The 16,923-nt window shown below is 38.9% G+C and overlaps 1 pseudogene; it reads right to left on the bottom strand.

Moving 5' to 3' along the window:
• Positions 1-994: 994 nt before the first annotated feature.
• Positions 995-11,694, bottom strand: LOC117719681 (large ribosomal subunit protein eL29 pseudogene; annotated as a pseudogene).
• Positions 11,695-16,923: the final 5,229 nt, after the last annotated feature.

The raw sequence follows: 16,923 nt of genomic DNA, 5'->3' as shown, positions 1-16,923 counted from the left end.
ACTCAGTAGATTAGAGTAAGAAAATAAAAACAATGACAAAAAATAGGCAGGAAGAAAAGGAAGACAACTCTGATTTGCAGAAGGTACGTCTGTGCAATAATCCTAAAGAATTTACAAAATAAGATTCAAAAGCATATTCAGGGGAGTTTCAGAAGCAACTCAAGTTTCATTTATAAAACTCAGTTGGATTGTCTCTAGTAGCACAGACAACTGGACAATAAACAAACAAAACTGCAGGCAAAGATGGCTCAGTGCTAAGAAGTTCACACTGCTCCTACAGAGGACAGTTCTTCCAAGAATCCATATCGGATAGCTAACAACTGACTGTAACTGAAGCTTCAGGGACTGGATTCCCTCATCTGGCCTCTGAGGGTTCTGGCACTCAGGTACACATAACATACATGTACAAACACACACCCTCATACACACATACACACACTCACACACACATTCACACACTCACATATACTCACACACACAATAAAAACTTTTTAAGTTGCATATAAATATATTATAGAGCATAAAATAAATAAAATAAAATGGGTCAGAAATATGATGCTCTCCTGACAGGGGTGAAGGAAGTTTTAAATGTTCATAGTTAAAGAGACTGATATATTAGATACTCATTATTGCTACAATGTAATTCTCCCACCTCTATCCAGGTATGCAATGCAATTCCAGTCACTATGTATAGAACTCTAAAGATACAAACTTGGTAATGAACAGCATAGAGAACATAAAATATAAATTTTTGAACTGATTTTTTCAGAAAGTCAAGCTGATAATACAAAGAAGTGATTTTTAATTAAAAATTCTGAAATAGTGAAGAATTCATATGGAAAAGATTAATCTTGAGCACTGTACCATCCCATATCCCTAAATTAATTAAAAATATGCTATAAATTTTAATGTAAAAGTTACAGCTATAAAAGCTTTTAGAATACAATGTGAGAAAATATGCACACAAATTATAAATGCTGGTTAGAACTATTTCCTAATCTTCGAAGCCTATAATATGAAAGAAAAAAGTAGATTAAACTAATCTTTCCCAACAATGAAAGCCCCTGTTACTAAGTCAAAAGAGACCATTGAGAAACTAAGGGGCCAATCACAGGCTGAGAGATAATTGCACAGAATACATCTATCAAAATTAAGCATCGAGATCAAATTATTTCTTCTACTCATTAATAAAAAGGATAAAAAAGTTAATAAATAAAACATAAAATATCTGAAGAGTTGGAAAGGTTCATAAGTAGTTAAAAAGCACATGATGACTTCTTCAGCATTAGACTTCACTCTCTGTGGACCTAAGTGAAACACAGAAGTCTAACAACACTGAATGCGGACGGGAAGTTCAGAAATTGGAACTTCTCCACACCATTGATGGGCTGCACAGGGAAACACTGAGGAAATACATAATGAATTCCATAACTAAACACATGTCTGTCCTACATCATCTGTGTGAGTGTAGAGCAGTGTGTTGGGACATTTCTACACTGATGATGATGCCGTATCTTCACAGGGGTCTGTGTTCTGTGAGTATATGCTTTTGCTAGAGTTCAACAGACACTAGACTTACATCTTACCTTTCACTAGGTGTGAGCTTCACTAAAATCACTAAGAGCAAACTGACATCTAAATGGAGTTCTTGATCTGTATGATGGGATGTGACAAAGTCAAGCGCTTTGATGCTTGAAGTTTACATAAAAATGTGTATGAAGGCATAAATATTTAGCACAAATTCAGTGAACACATACAAAATCACCAGTGTCACCATGGAGGGCAGTGAAAATTGAGACAACAGACTTCTATATGAATGAAACAATAGAGTGAAAAGGCATGAGTTCAATCAAAGTTTGAAATGTCAGAAGAAAAGAAATAGTACCTACTTCAATACATTGAGGTGGTGAAACCGATGTGGGAAACAAGATCTAACCAATAAAAATATTTGCATGCCCATGCCTTTACATATGCCCTAGAGAAACTCTTGCCTTGTTTGCAAGAGGACAACTGTAGTTACATTAAAACAACCACCAAACAGGACCATTGATAACATACTATACAGCAGAGCAATTGAAAAACCTGAGTCAAAATAAATAAGTTTTGAAAATCTAATATTGACACAACAAATTTGTAAAACAAAATACACTGTGTGTTCCCGTTAATGAAGAATTTTAGAATACCAACTACTATTATCTATTTTACACATAGACTGATGTTTTATATGTATCACAAAAATAAAATGATTGACAGGGTCATGACCTAAGCCTCTTTAAATGGCTTTACTTCTTGAATTCACTTCTAGAAATAATTTAAAAAATAAAAAATAAAAAAAAAAATTTTAAAGCAGAACAAAACAGTAGGCTCTGGCAATAAAACCATCTGAGTGCTCTGGCCTGGTCCTTTTGGCTGGGCCAGACAACTAACTGGTCTGCTCCTGTGAAGACACCATATTCTAAGACATCCTAGAGGAGCCACTGCACCCAACGCAGCGGGTAAGTAACCTCTCCCACTACCCTATGCCCCAGAGATGTAACTGGGAGCCTGGGGTGCTCAGGACCCATCAGCCACCCAAACCCCACCTCCCTGAATACCACTCACCTTCTGCCTCTCTCTTGGTCCTTTTGGCTGTGGCAGACACCTAGCTGGTCTGCTGTCATAAAGACACCATATCCTGAGACATCCTAGAGGAGCCACTGCACTCAGAGCAGTGGACAGCTAGCTGGTCTGCTCCTGTGAAGACACCATATTCTGAGCCATTCTAGAGGAACCACTATATTCAGAGCAGCAGAATTTCAGGATCCCAGAAGTAGCCTGAGTCCCAGAAGTTCTTCCACCCAGGAACTCAGGATCACAGAGACATCTGAACTCTGAGGTGTTCTAACACAAACAAGAAAACTGGAAGGACAGGCTCTAGTCAGAGATAGTGAGTGCAGATAGAACTAGAGTTAACCAGATGGCGAAAGGCAAGCACAAGAACATAGGCAACAGAAGCTAAAGTTACTTGGCATCATCATAACCCAGTTCTCCCACCATAACAACTCCTGGACATCCCATCACACCAAAAAAGTAAAACCACTTCTCATGATGATGATAGATGACTTTAAGAAGAACATAAATAACTTTCTTAAAGAAGGATAGAAGCCCTTAAAGAGGAAGTACAAAAATCTCTTAAAAATTGCAAAAAAACAAAAACAAAAAACAAACAAACAAAAAAACCCCACAACCAAACAGGTGAAGGAATTAAAACCATGCCAAGATCTAAAAATGGAAGTAGAAACAATAAAGAAATCTCAAAGGGAGACTACCCTGGAGATAGAAAACCTACGAAAGAGGTCAGGAGTCATATATGCAAGCATCACCAACAGAACACAAGACATATAAGGAGAATCTCATGTGCAGACAATACCATGGAAAACATTGACACAACTGTAAAAGAAAATGCAGAGTGCAAAAAGCTCTTAACCCAAAACATCCAGGAAATACAAGACACAATAAGAAGACCAAACATAAGGATAATAGGTATAGATGAGAATGAAGATTTCCAACTTAAAGGGTCAATAAATATCTTCAACAAAATTATAAAGGAAAACTTCCCTAAACTAAAAAAGAGATGTCCTTAATTATACAAGAAGCCTACAGAACCCCAAATACACTAGACCAAAAAAGAAACATCTCCTGTCACATAATAATCAAAACATCAAATATACAAAACAAAGAGAAGACACTAAAAGCAGTAAGGGAAAAAGGCAAAGTAACATATAAAGGCAGACCTATAAGAATCACACCAGACTCCTCACCAGAGACTATAAAAGTCAGAAGATCTTGGACTGATATCATACAGACCCTAAGAGAACACAAATGCCAGCCCAGATTACTATACCCAGCAAAACTCTCAATCACTATTGATGGAGAAACCAAGATATTTCATGACAAAACCAAATTTGCACAATGTCTTCCCACAAATCCAGCACTTCAAAGGATAACTGATGGAGAACTCCAACACAAGAAAGGAAACTACAACCTAGAAAAAGCAAGGAAGTAATCTTCCAACAACCACAAAAGAAGATAGCTACACAAACATAATTCACCTCTAATAACAAAAATAACAAAAAGCAACAATAGTTTTTCCTTAATATCTCTTAACATCAATGGACTCAATTCTCCAATAAAAAGACACAGACTATCAAACTGGATACATAAACAGGACCCAGAATTTAGCTGCATACAGGAAACGTACCTCAGTAACAAAGACAGACACTACCCGAGAATAAAAAGATGGAAAATAATTTTCCAAGCAAATGGTCCAAAGAAACAAGCTGGAGTAGTCATTCTAATATCAAATAAAATTGACTTTCAACCAAAAGTAATCAAAAAAAATAAAGAAGGGCATTTCAAACTCATCAAAAGAAAAATCTACCAAGATGAACTCTCAGTTCTGAACATCTATGCTCCAAATGCCAGGGCACCCACATACATAAACAATAAACATACAATATAGTACTGGAAGTCCTAGCCATAACAATTAGACAACAAAAGGAAGTCAAAGGGATACAAATAGGAAAAGAAGGAGTCAAAATTTCACTATTTGCAGATGATATGATAGTATACTTAAGTGACCCTAAAACTTCCACCAGAGAACTCCTAAACCTGATAAACAACTTCAGCAAAGTGACTGAATATAAAATCAACTCAAACAAATCAGTAGCCTTCCTCTACTCAAAGGATAAACAGACTGAGAAAAAAATTAGGGAAATGACACCCTTCACAATAGTCACAAATAATATAAAATACCTTGGTGTTAATCTAACCAAGCAAGTAAAACATCTGTATGACAAGAACTTCAAGTCTCTGAAGAAAGAAATCAAAGATCTCAGAAGATGGAAAGATCTCCCATGCTAATGAATTGGTAGGATAAATATAGTAAAAATGGCCATCTTGAAAAAAGCAATCTACAGATTTAATGCAATCCCCATCAAAATTCCAAATCAATTCTTCATAGAGATAGAAAGAGCAATTTGCAAATTTATTTGGAATAACAAAAAACCCAGGATAGCAAGAACTATTCTCAACAATAAAATAATTTCTGGGGAAATCACCATTCCTGACCTCATACTGTACAACAGAGCAATAGTGATGAAAACGGCATGGTATTGGTGCAGAGACAGGCAGGAAGATCAATGGAATAAAATTGAAGATCCAGAAATGAACCCACACACCTATTGTCACTTGATCCAAAGATCCACTTGACAAAGCAGCTAAACAGTCCAGTGGATAAAGGACAACATTATCCACAATTGGTGTTGGTTCAACTGGAGGTCAGCATGTAGAAAAATGCAAATCAACCCATTCTTATCCCTTTGTACAAAGCTCAAGTCCAAGTGGATAAAGGACCTTCACATACAACCAGATACACTGAAACTAATAGAAGAGAAGGTGGAGAAGACCCCCAAATACCTAGGGACAAGGGGAAAGTTCCTGAATATAACACCAATGGCTTATGCTCTAAGAGCAAGAATTGACAAATGGGACCTCATAAAATTGCAAAGCTTCTGTAAGGCAAAGGACACTGTCAATAAGACAAAACGGCAACCAATAGATTGGGAAAAGATCTTTACCAATCCTACATCTGATAGAGAGCACCAATACCAACCAACCAGAGCTCCCACAGTCCAAACCACCAGCCTGGGAGCACATAGGGAAAGACCCATGGCTCCAGCTGTATATGTAGGGGAGGATGGCCTTGTCAGGCATAGATGGGAAAGGAGATCCTTGGTCTTATGAAGGCTGGACACAAAGTGTGGAGGAATTTGAGGGTGGAGAGGTGGGAGTGGGGGAGTAGGTGGGGGCATATCCTCATAGAAGCAGGAGGAGGGGGGATGGGATAGGGGGTTCCTGGGCAAGGGGTAGGTGGGTGGGGTAAAGGAATAACATATGAAATGTAAATAACATATCCAATAAAAAAAGAAAAACAAAAAAACCAAAAAAATAAAAAACCAAAACAAAACAAAATCTGAGTAGCTTAAAGATGCCATTAAATACTTAATAAGTCTCATAATTATTCTTCGGTAATTTTATAATATCCAATGAAGACTTTTAGCCTAATTGGCAAAAGGAAAGGAACAGCCCCAGTTGATAGTGAACGGTTACATTTTATGTTATTGAAAAGCTAATTGCTCAGATATATCACCATACTGACTTCAAAACACAGGTTTCTGAAGTACATTTGTGTGCACACACATGTAGTGAGAGCAAGAGAATAACAGGCATGAAATTTATAAACATCAGCCTCTGGGTAGTAGTTGGTACATGGAAGGGAATCTTGTGATCTGTGGACATTTATTCCACATGGTGTCATTTAATTCCCTTTCTAAATGAGAGGAATATGATGAGGCAAAGATGCTCCATCAGTCTCCAGATGCCCACACATGAACAGAGTAACAAGATAGAAACATAAAAGTAACCGAAAGAGCATATATAATTAAAGAGGAGACAAGTTATCCTCACACATCACTGTCACATTCAAGAGTGATCAGACAAATCACAGCATCCCTGGGTACCTTAGGATATCAGAAATGACAGAGAAAGAAACTATGAGGCAGTAAGATATCTACCTCCTGTGGTTCACAGGTAGTAGAGTGGAAGTGTTGTCGCCTTCGTGACTGCTGTACCCAAATGGTGAGCCATTTATCTACCCACTATTGGACAACAATAAGAGACTTACTTAAAAAATGAAAGGAGCTTCAGCCATGCACACATGGGATACCTCAAAATTAACCAGAAGGGCTCATTTCACATTTCAGAAAGAATCTACCATGAGCAGTCTAAAATAGAGGCAAACTATAGCCAGACTGCCAGCACAGGTCTTCGTGCTATGGAAACTTGTGGTTGTGCTCCTGAACCTCCACAGACCCCAAAAAACAAGTAAGCCAAGAGCATTTGTGGATTTCAGTAACCTAAAAGGACTTCTATAAAGCCATTAGAACCAATTTTTACATAATTTAAGTATTGGTTTCTTCAAAACATTCACTGATATTCATAGTCAAATATTGCTTAAAGAGATTTATTCATTCATTCTTTGTCATCTCTCTTCTTTAAAAGGAAATTAATGTATAATAGTGTAAGCCACTTATCTGGTGTTAAAATTCTAAAAACTCCTCATCAATAGTTAGCACAAAGAATTTCTGATGGCTTTGAAATCTCCTCTAAATGTCTACGCTTGTGCCCATAGACAAATTCTACTCTCAGCCTTCGATACTGAAGCTTGCCCTGGCAATGACTAGCACTGAACACATGGTTGCTCATGCTGCTGAAAATAAGTGAGAGTTGAGTGCTCAGACTTAAATTGGACAATTATACTAAATATGCTAGGGGCTAAAGAACATGAAGGACAAGGAGATGGAAAGAATGTAACAGCAAGAAGCTAAGGAGAAGGGCTGTGAGGTTCTATCCTCAGGGTCTGGAAAAACTACTGTAGCCATGATTTCACAGTGGCCTCAGCTGCCAACACTGGGCTTGCATAAGTCTAGGCTTGTCAGGAATTGATTACTGCTGGGAAAAGGGAGCACAGGACTGTGTCCAACTAATAGAATGGAGAGGGAAAGGCTCACATTATCATTATTACACAGCAATTGCTAACCCTATGAACCTCCAAAGGATACCCCCAAATCCATTGGTCACACCTATGGTTCTGGTTAAACCCAGTGAGCCATTAAATAAAACAGAAAGATACTTGTGGAAGACAAGCAGAAAAGGGTATAAAGGGGGCTTGGGTGTTCAGAGTATAAGAATGCACTATATACATCACTGAAACTATCAAAGAACAGATATATTAAAAGGTTATTTCTCAATGAATTTCCACCATTAGTCTTTAAAACAATCTGTAGTAATAACAACAGTCTGAAATCTAGTTTCAGGAGATCTGATGACCTCCTCTAACCAATATGGGCACTGCAGGCATATAGTGAACAGACGTACATGCAGGTAAAACACTCCTGTACAAAGAATTGGACCCACACACCTATGGTCACTTTATCTTTGACAAAAGAGCTAAAACCATCCAGTGAATAAAAGACAGAATTTTCAACAGATGGTGTTGGTTCAACTGGAGGTCAGCATAAAGAAGAATGCAAATTAATCCATTCTTATCACCTTGTACAAAGTTCAAGTCCTAGTGGATCAAGGATGTCAAAAAAAAAAAAAAACATACAGTGAAACTAATAGAAGAGAAAGTGGGGAAGAGCCTTGAACACATGGGTACAGGAGAAAGTTTCCTGAACAGACCAAGGACTTATGCTCTAAGATCAACAATAGACAAACGTGACTTCGTAAAATTTCAAAGCTTCTGTAAGACAAAGGTCACTGTCAGTAGGACAAAACAGCAACCAACAGACTGGGAAAAGATCTTTACTAATCCTACATCCAATAGAGTGCTAATATCCAATATATACAAAGAACTCAAGAAGTTAGACTTCAAAGAATCAAATAACCCTATTAAAAATGGAGTACAAGAGCAAAATAAAGAATTTTCAATTGAGGAATAATTGAATGGCCGAGAAGCACCTAAAGAAATGTTCAACATCCTTAGTCATCAGAGAAATAAAAATCAAAACAACCCTGAGATTTCATCTCACACTATAGCTAAGATAAAAATCTCAGGTGACAGCAGATGCTGGTGAGGATGTAGAGAAAAAGGAACACTCCTCCATTGTTGATGGGATTGCAAGCTGGTACAACCACTCTGGAAATCAGTCTGGTGGTTGCTCAAACAATTGGACATAGTATTACCTGAGGATCCATCTATACCACTCCTGGGCATATACCCAGAAGATGCTCCAACATATAACAAGGACACATGCTCCACTAAGTTCATAGCAACCTTATTTATAATAACCAGAAGCTGGAAAAAAACCCAGATCTCCTTCAACAGAGGAATGGATACAGAAAATGTGGTACATTTACACAATGGAGTACTACTCAGCTATTAAAAACAATGACTTCAAGAAATTCTTAAGTAAATGGATGGAACTAGAAAATATCATCCTGAGTGAGGTAACCCTGTCACAAAAAACAAAAAAACAAAAAACAGAAAACAAAAAATGCACATGATATGCACTCACTGATAAGTGGATATTAACCCAAAAGCTTACAATACCCAAGATACAACTCACAGACCAAATGAAGCTCAAGAAGAAGAAAGACCAAAATGTGAGTGATTTGGTCCTTCTTAGAAGGAGTAACAAATACTCACTGGAGCAAATACCGAGAGAAAGTGTGGAGCAGAGACTGAAGGAAAGGCCATCCAGAGACTGCCCCACCTGGGGATATATACCACAGACAGTCACCAAACCCAGGAACTATTGTGGGTGCCAAGAAGTGTATGCTGACAGGTGCCTGATATAGCTGTCTCCTGAGAGGCTTTGCCAGAACCTGACAAATACAGAGACAAATGCTCGTAGTGAACCACTGGACTGAACATGGGGTCTCCAATGGAGAATTTAGAGAAAGGACTGAAGGAGCTGGAGTGGTTTATAACCCCAAAGGAAGAACAACAATATCAACCAACCAGACCCTGCAGAGCTCCCAGGGACTAAATCATTAAACAAGGAGTACACATGGAGGGACAGGACACATGGCTCCAGCCGCATATGTAGCAGAGGATGGCCTTGTCGGGCATCAATGGGAGGAGAGGCCCTTGGTCCTGTGAAGGCTCGATACACGAGTGTAGAAGAATGAGAGGGCCAGGGAAGTGGGAGTAGGTGGGTGGATGGAGGAACACCCTCATAGAAGCAGGTGTGGGAGAGACGGGATAGAAATTTTTCCAGGGGAGAAATGGAGAAAGGGGATAACATTTGAAATGTAAATAAAGAAAATATCCAATGGGTGTTGGGGGCCGACTTTTAGCAGAAAGCGGCTATCAGCTTTGCAGCCATCTTGAGCCATATACCCTGACATGAGATTTGAATTACAATAGCCTACAACAGCTGAGAACACTCTGATAATCTTGGTTTAGATACCTTGAGATTAAAGGTGCGTGAGATTATAGAGATCAGAGTTAGAGACAAGACCTAAGGGCATGATTAAAGGTGTAACTTAGAGGCGTGGCTTAGAAGTCAGACTATAGAAGACAGAACCAGAGATCAGAGAATATATAGACGGAGATCAGAGAATACAGGGGATCATCAGACCAGAAAGAGAGATTCATACACATCAGACATTAGGTAGAATCTGCCCTCACCCTCGCTCTTGCTGAAACCCGACCTGAAGACCAGAGCAGCAGCTTGGGCCAGGATACAGTGGCCTCCCAAAGTGGGTCGGCCCGGGCATCAACATTTTGCTCAGGCCAAGACATTTTTTGGCCACCCCAACGTGGGACTAGTGTGGTCCCCAACATTATTTTGGCGCCCGAACAGAGACTCGAGCTTGGGCCTCAACAAATGGGGAAAAATTGGATACATCTGGAATCCAAGACTCTTACCTTAACATAATAAAATCAGTAAACAGTAAACCAAAAGCCAAAATCAAACTAAATGAGAGATACTTGAAGCAATCCTACTAAAATAAGGGACAAGACAAGGTTGCCCACTCTCTCTATATCGATTCAATATAGTACTGGAAATTCTCACTAGGGCAATAAGACAATTGAAGGAGGTCAGGGGGATACAAATTAGAAAAAGAGAAGACATCACTATTTGTGGATGATATAATAGTAGACATAAGTGATCCCCAAAAATTCTACCAGAGAAATCCTACAGCTGATAAACTTCAGCAAAGTGGCTGGATATAAAATTAACTCAAACAAATCAGTAGTCTTTCTTTATACAAATGATAAATGGGCTGAGAAAGAAAATAGGGAAACAACACCCTTCACAATAGTCACAAATAATATAGACTATCTTGGTGTGACTCTAACCAAATAAGTGAAAGATCTTTATGACAAAAAATTCAAGTCTCTGAAAACAAATCAAAGAAGACCTCAGAAGATAGAAAGACCTCCCTTGCTCATAACTTGGTAGAATTAACATTGTAAAAATGACTATCTTTTTTTTTTAAACAAATCTTGCCTTGAGTTTATTTGTAAAAACAGCATAGGACACTGGTCATCTGCAAATAGTGTGTGGGTAGGTGTGTGACAGCAGTCCATCTGTCTTCATGTTGGCAGGAGCCTTTTCTATGGGGCTTTCACAGGGGCCTGGGCACCTTTAGGAGCCTGGGCTGGAGCTGAAGCCTGGGCCTTTGCTGGAACTTTGGCCTCTGCCTCGGCTTTGGTTGGCAGAGCCTACAACCCTTGGCCATGTAGCTTCCAATTCGCTTCCCAAGCTTAGAGTGAGCAATGAAAGCCAGGCAGCTGAGTTTGTGGCTAGGGCCTTTTGGCATCTTGGACTTGATGGCCTGAGGCTTCACAAGGGCCTTGACGGCCTCTGCATGTTCACTCACTGCCTTTGCATTGTTGGCCTGCATCTTCTTCAGGCCCCTCTTGTTGTACTTCTTGGCAAAGTGTATGTTCCTCGGGAACTTGGGGTCAACCTTCTTAAGAGATTTGTAACTTTGTGACCAGGGTTTCTTGATGCCATTTCTATGCCATTTGTGGGACTGGTTGTGTGTGGTGTGTTTCTTGGACTTGGCCATGTCTGCATGGTAACCCATGGCTTCCGCAGTGCCTGGTACCAGAAGAGAAAAAGTGAAAATGACCATCTTACCCAAAGCAATCTACAGATTCAATGCAATCCCAATCAATATTCCAACACAATTCTTCAGATATGGATAGAGCGATTCTCAATTTCATAGGTAAAAACAACAACAACAAAAAAAACTCAAGATAGCAACAACAATTCTTAACAATAAAAGAACTTCTGGAGTAATCACCATCTCTGACCTCAAGCTGTAATATAGAACAGTAATGATAAAAATCACATGATATTGGTATGGAGACAGACAGGTTGATCAACGGAATAGAATTAAAGACCCAGAAATAAAACCATACACTTATAGACACTTGATCTTTGACAAAGAAGCCAAAAACATAAAATTGGAAAAAGGAAAGCATCTTCATTAAATGGTGCTGGTCTAACTGGCAGTTGTCTGTAGAAAAATGGAAATAGATTCATATTTATCACTTTGCACAAAGCTCAAGTCCAAGTGGATCAAGGACCTTAGCATAAAACCAGATGCGCTGAATCTAATAGAAGAGAAAATGGGAAGGAGCCTTGAACTTATTGTTAATTTCTACAACAGAATACCAGTAGCTCAGGCATTAAAATCAATAATTAATAAATGGGACCTCATGAAACTGAAAAGTTTCTATAAGACAAAAGACACTATCAATAAGACAAATTGGCAACCTAAAGAATGGGAAAAATATTAACTAACCCCCATAACGGTCTAATATCCAAAATATATAAAGAACTCAAGAAGTTAACCTCCAGAAAACCAAATAATCCAATTTAAAAATTGGGGTACACAGCTAAATAAAGAATTCACAAGAGAAGAATCTAGAAAGGCCTAGAAACACTTAAATAAATGTTCAAAGTCTTTAGTCTTCATGAAAATTCAAATCAAAATTACCCTGAGATTGTACCTTATACCAATCAGAATAGCTAAGATCAAAAATTCAAGTGACAGCATATGCAGCTTAGAATGTAGAGAAAGAAGCAGGATTGCAAACTGGTACAACCACTCTGGAAATCAATCTGGCAATTCCTCAGAAAATTGTATATAGATCTACCTGAAGAGCCAGCTGTACTACTCTTGGGCATATACCCAAAAGATGTCCAACAATACCACAAGGAAACATGCTCCACTATGTTCATAGCAACCTTATTTGTAATAGCCAGAAGCTGGAAACAACCCAGATGTCCCACAACAGAAAAATGGTTACAGAAACTGTGGTTCATTTACACAAGGAAATACTATTCAGCTATTAAGAACAAGGACATCATGAATTTTCCAGACAGATGTATGGAACTAGAAAATATCATCCTGTAAAGTAATTCAGACTCAAAAGGATATGCATGATATGTACTCACTAATAAGTGGATATTAGCCAAAAAGTACAGAATACCTAGGATTCAACCCACAGACCATAGAACTTTAACAAGCAAAAAAGGCTCAAATGAGAATGCTTTAATCCCACTTAGAAGGGTGAAGAAAATAATCATAGCAGGCAGAGAGAAGAAGGGACTTGAGTGGGAAAGGGGAGGGGGAGGGAAAAGGAGGAACACAATCAGGTATGGGTGGGGGACAGAAAAGAATTTCAGAGGGTCAAGAGAATGAATGGAAATATGGAGCCTCGGGAGTTGGAGGGAGGACCTGCTATTAGAGACCCAGGAGGTAAGAGACTCTCAGGATTCAATGGGGGTGACCTTAGCCAAAATGACCAATATTGGGGAAAGGGAACTCGATGAGTCCACCTCCAGTAGATAGACAAGACCTCAGGTTGAGGGACAGTGTTACCGACTCACAGTCAAAATTTCTGATCTAGAGTTGTTTCTGTCTAAAAGGAAAAGAGACTCAAGGAAAGGTGATCCAATGACCAGCCCATATTGGGATCCAATGCATGGTGGTGGTAGGAACCAGGCACCAAGGCCTGACACTATTACTGATGCTATGATGTGCTTACACAGAGGAGCCTGGCACAGCTGTGCTCTGAGAGGCCCAAAAAGCACCTGACTGAAACAGATGCAGATACTTATATCCAACCATTGGACTGAAATCAGGGACCACTATGGTTGAATTAGGAGAAGGATTGAAGAAGCTGAAAGGGATGGTGACTTCATAGGAAGACCAGCAGTCTCACCTAACCTGGATCCCTGGAAGCTCCCAGATATGGAGCTACCAACCAAGCAAAAAGGAAGTGGTCTGAGCTCCCCCACCCCCCAGCACATATATAGCAGAAGACTACCTGGTCTGGCCTCAGTGGGAGATGTGCCTAGTCCTGGAGAGACTTGAGGCCCCAGATTGGAGGGAGGTCTGGTGTGAGGAACACCCTCTCCGAACCAAGGGGGAGGAGGAATGTGATGAGAAATTGTGGAAATGGCAACCTGGAGAAAAGCAACAACTGGGTTGTAAATAAATAAAATAATATTAAAATTGAAAGAAAAAAGGAAGAAGAAATAAGGTCCTGGGTTTGGTCTCTAAAACAAGAAAAATATTCACCAACAGATATAGAACAAGGAAAGAATAAAATAAAGAGAAAGGGGAGGAGGGATGGAGAGGGGAAGAGAGAACAAGAAAGACTCAAAAATGGAAGTGGAAATAAATAAAAGAGCAAAATATCCTTGTCCTTCAAAATACAAAAGAATGTGATGGTCAAGGGCTTCAAGCCACACCCAAAGTGAAAATCATCCACATATGAAAACATGTGCTAACCACAAACTTTTTCTGGAATATGCAAGAATTCGGTTACACTGGCAAAAGCTTAAATTTCTGAGCGGAACCAATGTGGAGTTAATGTTGAGCACAATCGTTATTTTTGTGTAACAGCAGGAACAGGCTAGAGGGTGCCCAGCTAGCTAGTTAAAAAGTGTTAGCACCAAATCACTGAGAGCCTGAGTAAGATGAAGAGTCCAAGGAAGGGCAAATTCATTTACTCACATCTCCCACATCCTCAGGTGAAGACATTCATCTTCTTTCCCGGAACTTTGAAGATCCTAGACCTTAGCTCAGACAGACAGAATCATCTCATCCCAGTAGCTCCCACTGGCTTTAATCACACAAACAACCCTCTTCATAAAACTCTCACACAGACATTATTTGCAGTATAGATTTAGGATGTTCACAGCATATATTTAAGATATATATCCTAAAAGCCCTGTTTCATTGGAGAGTTCTCACTAATACATTCAAGAAAAAGAAATAAGACTTTTATTAGTCTATAAATTCGGATTTCTCCATAAGCATTTTCCAGTTTCTTGCTTTTTAGTGCCCAAAGCGCATGCTTGTTCACAGCGTTCACAATCATCCTCAACAGAATCTTCTCTTGTAAAATCTGTTTGATCCCATTAGTCATTAATAAAATCTTATATCTAGCCACAGTGCCATCTGTGTCAATGAGAACCTGAATACCCAACACCAGACTGGTAGCTTCAGAAAGTGGAAACTATATAGGGAGCAGACCAAGTTTTGATAGAGTGAAATCCTGAATGACAGTTTACCTGGACATGGTCACATCAAGGACAGAAGAGCCTCAGACCAGAGAGGCATGGCAAAGCCTTCCTTCTTTCTGGGTTAGGCTAAGAGGGAGATCCAGTACAAGTATAATCAGTGTTTACAGAAAATGTCAATTGTAGCTTTCTTCCCATGGATATGTACGGACTGAAGACCTCTCACCTAGAGAAAATATTATTACATAAAGTAACTAAATATGACCCCTTGATCTAGCTATATACCATAATCCCTGCATCCATATTTATCTGTAATAACTCTTCTTGGTCAGGTGAATGCAATAACCCTGCCTCTCCATTCAACTGTATAAACACACTGAGCTTCTGGATGATGCTATTCTTACCAAGCGACCAGTCGACCCAGCTTCCAGCTTGTGTGTGTGTGTGTGTGTCTGTCTGTCTGTCTGTCTGTCTGTCTCTTTTCTTCATTCTATGGCCATCCCAGTGAGGTACAAGTCCCTGGATCCCTGTAAAGATGAAGCTGGAAGTGTAAAGAAAGAGTGCCTGATACTCAATGAGGGACACATCACTGCCAAAGTTCGAGGACAAATAGCTCCCCATTGGCTGCTAGAGGTGCACTCCTTTGAGGGAACAAGACTACCGATTGATCATTTAAAAGTGAAGTAGACAAAACTTTCTTTTGGTTTCACTACCATTTACAGTAGATAAGGAAGAAATACAATTTTTTATGCTAGAAAAAGGTTTTAGCCATACTCATTATACAGCATGTATTTATAACAGAGACATTTTAGGTCACTCATTTTTATTAATTCCATAGTACATAAAACACAAAAATCAACATTCCATTGTGTCCCCCCCCCTTTTTAGTTGTGTAAGAGTATTTTGTGTAAACTGAATTCCATATTCTATTTTTAATACTAGGCCTACTATGCAATAAAGAGAGCTTTAAAGGTCCAGTGACACAGTCAAATGGTGAGTGCCTGCCTGGCATGCATGAGGCCTTCCCAGCACCACAAAAACAGATGGATACTGACTTCTAGTACTTTTCTGTATAAATATTTAATATAGTGATGTTCAATTTTCATTCATACTGTTTTGCTGTGTTTTCATTTAGCCTTTTAACATTGCAATTTATTCACCTGAAAATTGTCATTTTGATGACTTAACATTTCATTAAGACAATATAAAATGTAATTAATTATATTTCCTATTATTGCTCTTTAAAGGGAATCTGTGTTTGTCTTCAGAATATAATTTTAGGTATTTAAAATGTATGTGCTTGTAATTTTTTTTTCTAGAGCAGAGTGTTCACCTTTGGCATCCACTGTAGAATACAAAGTGGCTAGAATTTAAGGCAAGTGGGCACTGGGTCAGGTTGTCCTGTGCTCACTCAGCAAGCCATGTTCATCTGTTTTATTTTAGAAAATCTATTTCTCAAACGGAAGCTCAGAAACATATCTCTCTGCCTTCTTCAAACTGATGATGGGGAAATGGTAGATTATTCAGTCCAGTCTCTGGCTGATGGCTAACTTAAATACACACACACACACACACACACACAAATCATCATCATCATCATAGGTTGGAATTGATTTTGATAAGAAACAGGTATAAACTTATTTGAACCTTTGATTTTATCAAATACGAACTTTGGGAGTTTCTCAACTTATATTGCACTTCTTGAAACAATACTTCTAGTGAGGGTTTTATTGTCAAGAAGTCTTTCTAGTTTATTTTTAAGTGCAAGTTTTCCTATCTCTGTAATTCTCTACATGAGACTGCCTGCAGGTATATGGTCAAC

This window comes from Arvicanthis niloticus, chromosome 14 (genome assembly GCF_011762505.2).
Source record: "Arvicanthis niloticus isolate mArvNil1 chromosome 14, mArvNil1.pat.X, whole genome shotgun sequence".
Lineage (NCBI taxonomy): Eukaryota > Metazoa > Chordata > Mammalia > Rodentia > Muridae > Arvicanthis > Arvicanthis niloticus.
The sequence above is the reverse complement of the archived record's forward strand: the minus strand, read 5'-3'. Positions and strand labels throughout refer to the sequence as shown.